Source organism: Lolium perenne, chromosome 4, assembly GCF_019359855.2.
Source record: "Lolium perenne isolate Kyuss_39 chromosome 4, Kyuss_2.0, whole genome shotgun sequence".
Lineage (NCBI taxonomy): Eukaryota > Viridiplantae > Streptophyta > Magnoliopsida > Poales > Poaceae > Lolium > Lolium perenne.
In genome coordinates, this window is record NC_067247.2 from 73,606,021 (window position 1) to 73,610,367 (window position 4,347).

Sequence of the window (4,347 nt, forward strand, 5' to 3'; positions counted from 1 at the left end):
TTCCATTGCTAACCATGATCAATACAGCATAAGTATAACTACCATATTAACTGGGAACTGACATCTTTTTTGTGAGAGTTTTGGATTAATTTTGGGGTTAACATCGAGCTGACACGTACGCCACTTTGTGATTTACCCCTGCAGTGATTTTCCCGGTGTACATTTTAGGTGCTGCCTTAGAATTTTCGTGCGCTCTTTTCTCTGTCCTGTGCTGGGCTTCGTTGTATCCTGGGTGGCTGTAGCAAAAAATTTAAACCGCTTTGACCCATTTTGTCTGGTTCGTGGCTTCTATCTCGAGAAATCTCTTGCCCATGCTGCCCAACTTGGTTTCCTCGCGTGCGCTCTCTCTCTCTCTCACTCCATTATCTCCACCGTCCCTAGCTCCTCCATTCCAAATCCCAGCACCTTCACCGGCTCCCCCCTCCTCGCCGGAGGTTCTTCTTGCCTTCCACCAGCCTCCCCCCCTGCCTAGAATGATCTGCCTTGAGCTCTCCCTGTCCAAACAAGGCAAGTGTGGAGACGATGGAGAGACGAGCGCTGCAGCCTGTCGTCCAGAGGAAATAGCGGCTGGCGTCGACATCAGCCGGGGTTGACCCGGACAAGCTTATGCTGAGGAGAGAAACAGGGGATGAGCATCGCCGGGGCGGACGCGGCGATAGTGGAAGGAGCGCAACACACTGGGGCATATCCAGAAGCTCCACTTCATGATTCTCCAGAAATTTCGAAGTCCGTACGCCTCCCCTTTCTCGCCTCCTCTTCTCACTTCCAAAATTTCCTCTATTTTTTTTCTCATTCTTTGCTGCTACTCCTTTCCCGGCGACTCCGGAGTTGATATATTTGGTTGTGATGGACTGATGGTCAGGGGACCTGCGCGTCGATCTGTGCGTCGACTGCGCCTGGGCGTGGTTTTCCCGGTGGTAGACGGGTCTCTTCTCTACCAAATCTCTCTGCCCCTAGCGAGCAATTCTGAGCTCTACCTAACCGAGTTCGCCGTGGTTGCCGACCTCGATTTTTTCCATCCTGTAAAGACGGATTCCACCGCCGGCCGTCCTGCCGTGCGCGCTGCGCCGCTGCCCCAGCCGACGCCCCGCTCGGGCAGGTGGAGCTGCTGTTCCACCGGTCATCAAGCCCAGCACCGTCGTGCAGCCGCCCGCCGGCTTGATTTGTGTTCTTTCGGTATGTTTTAACCTTTTCCGATCTTCGATTTCGCTTTACCTTGCCTTCCGCTCATGGTCTTGCCTATGTTGCAGCTAGATGGGCTTCTTTTTCTATTGACGATATTCAAGGAAGGCCGCCGTGTCCGTCTGGCCGGGGACCTCCTCCTTGCAGGTGCAGCTCCAGACACGCTCAACAGCCAGAGCATGTACCAGCCCAGCTGCGTCCGGGTGTGAGCGCCCAGTCTTGTGTCTCATCATTGGAGCAGCAGTGTGATTTTATTTTCCTGAAATCAGCTACTCCATTCGTCTTTGTGTGCATCCATTATTTGTTTCCTTTCTACATTCGTCCACTCAACTCAACCTCAAAATTTATTTTTGTTACAGGTTTTAATCACTCATTTGAGGGTTCAGTAAGCTGGTGTAATCTCGTGAAAGCAACTGGCAGAAAATTAATATGTGAAGGCATCATGAAATGAAGGAAGAGCTAGACTAGGGAAATTGCAACGTTGATGTATCATGTAAGTATATTGTTGAACCTCTAGATAATTTTGGCTGTTTATGCTTCTTGACCATTGATTTTTGTGCATTCAGTGTGTTTGTACCTCTGGAAATTTTGATATATTCAGTTGCTTGGTGAAAAAAAAAAATAGATGGCATCCAAAAGTTCCTTTGGTGCACTGAAGTATTTTACTTTGGTGCTGGATTTACTGCATTTGAATTGTGAATAACAGCCAAGTAGTAATTATATCTGAACATTAGTGGTTCTCCCTATCTTTGCTTGCGTTATTCCTGTTTTAGCATCTGAGTTAAATGTTCAATGGGCAAGCATATATGACTTCAGTTATGTTGACTACAATACCATGAGAGAACTAGCGTTATTCCTGTTTTAGCATGTGAGTTTTTTCCATAGGTATTCCATTTTTGCCCAACGTGCACTGGTGCAGCGTTGTTCGTAGCACCATTAATGTGTTAGTTCTCTCATGGTATTGTAGTCAACATAACTGAAGTCATGTTTTGTCTTTTCTTTGGAGAAATCCTCTTACTTTCAATTCTCCTGAAACTGATCCAATTTATTATTTTGTGACAGCAAATGATAATCTGAAGTTTTTCGAATTGTTACTCATTTTTCTCTCTTCGAGTTCCATTTATACAAATAACATCACAGAAGAGTTGCCATAGACTTTTTACAAAAATGAAGGGTTTGTATGTCTAATTTATATCTAATTAGTAAGTTTCTTTTGGAACATTAGTGGTTCTCCGTATCCCTGCTTGCGTTATTCCCATTTTAGCATCTCAGTTAAATGTTCAATGAGCACACATATTAATTTTATTTTATTTAACAGCCTGGTATTACAATGAGATAAAAATATAGATTTGGCCGTATATTATCTGGAAATAAATATTTTTCCCATAGGTATTCCTGTTTTTGTCCAAGGTGCATTGTTTGTAGCACCATTAATGTGTTAGTTTGCTCATGGTATTGTAGTCAATATAACTGAAAGTCATGTTTTTTCTTTTCTTTGGAGAAATCCTCTTACTTTCCATTCCCCTAAGACATTGATGCAATTTATTATTTTCTGACAGCATGCCTATGTGCCACAGATTCCCTGAAATAGAACACACTAAGAACTATATTTGTGTCTTTTATTTCCGATTAGTTTTATCTTTGCTCCAGAAGTAGTTCCGCTCAGAAGCTGTCTGGTTATTTTTTGGTACAGACATTTACATTCGAGTGCAATGAAGACACATGAATTTACCATGAGTTGGCCTCACTAGAAGTACACATCACTGAGCATGATAATTATAAATTTAAAATGCTGCCAATACAGGCCATTACTTGATTCACAAGAACAATTGCACATATTTCAGTATACCTTTTCATTGTTATTTTATCACAGGACTTAACAGTGTAGCCCAACTTCTGAAGTTTTTCTTAGAATCAACCTTGAAATGGAAAAAGGTGATACTAATTCAAATTTGTGAAAAGATACTGCTTTTTGATAATTATAATGTTTCATTGGATGCATACGGCATGTGATTCTTAAGTTTATTTTTAATCAGTATGGAGGACTTTGCAATGCATTGTTTGATTGTTGATAGTTTTTAGTGCTCAATGAGCACAAAAGAAGCATAAACCATTCCTTAGATATATATACCTCCTGATGTGGCATTGCTACCAAACTCTGATCACGTGTCTGCTATAGTTGATGTAGTTTATGATTTATTTTCAGAAAATTATTTGGAATCTACTATTTAGCACAAGGTGCTGTGATTTTCCCTACTAATAATGTACCAGATGCAATGAATGACCGTGTTTTTTTTCTAGGGTCCCCGGGTTGCAAGGGAAATTCATAGTTGTGACATTATCTTGTGATGGTGCGGGTTTATTGTACCCTCTGAAATTCCTCCATACTGGTGAACTTGGAAATTTCCCACACCAGAATATCTCTTTGAAGGTTGGTGTCCCTATAATGTTGTTGAATAAAACAATCAATGGACAGGGTTGTGCAACAGAACTTGGCTCATGGTTAAAGGTTAAGGCCAGACATTGGATATGGCAAGTGTTTATTTATCAAAGCCTGTATTTTCTCATGAAAAGTCCCAAGAGTCACAATGGAGAAAAAGACTGTAAATACTTGCAATAGACGACAATGGTATGTCAACTACTGAAACTACAACTATCTTATACTAGGAGGTACTGGAGTATCTGTAAGAGTATGCACCCAGATCATATCATGGTTTCCCCCGCGAAGGGGGACTCGCCTGGGGCTGCTGTGATACAGGGGGCTCCTTCTACCCCTGTATCGACGACCTCTTCTCCCTCACCGGCTTGGTCTCCACCGCCATCGACTTCTCCATCGCCGGTATCCACCCTGCAGCAGCCGCCACCCACGGTCCCTCCTCCCGTTGTTCAACCGACGGTGAGGCGGAGTGGGAGGTACGCTCTTGCGGTGGATGGGGCGGGGCCGACGGATGATGACACCATGCAGAGAGCCATGCGGCGTAAGGCTGAGAAGAACCTCGACACGGCAGGTACTAAGCAACCATCTAAGTCGTTTAATTCGTTTTCAGATACTCGTATTTCTTCAAATTTGAGTAGCATAGGAGTTAATATGGGTAGTAGGTCTGATGAGATTTCAATTTCGGCCAATGTGTTGAGACAGACGGAGCTTGACCGTCTAACGGTTGT

The 4,347-nt window shown here is 43.4% G+C and overlaps 1 long non-coding RNA gene across 1 annotated transcript; it reads left to right on the top strand.

The window, feature by feature from the left end:
• The first annotated feature begins 1,298 nt into the window (after positions 1-1,298).
• LOC127293646 (uncharacterized) lies at positions 1,299-3,890 on the top strand. Its single transcript, XR_007845995.2, has 3 exons — positions 1,299-1,427; positions 1,542-1,675; positions 3,484-3,890. It is a non-coding gene; the product is annotated as an uncharacterized lncRNA (long non-coding RNA).
• Positions 3,891-4,347: the final 457 nt, after the last annotated feature.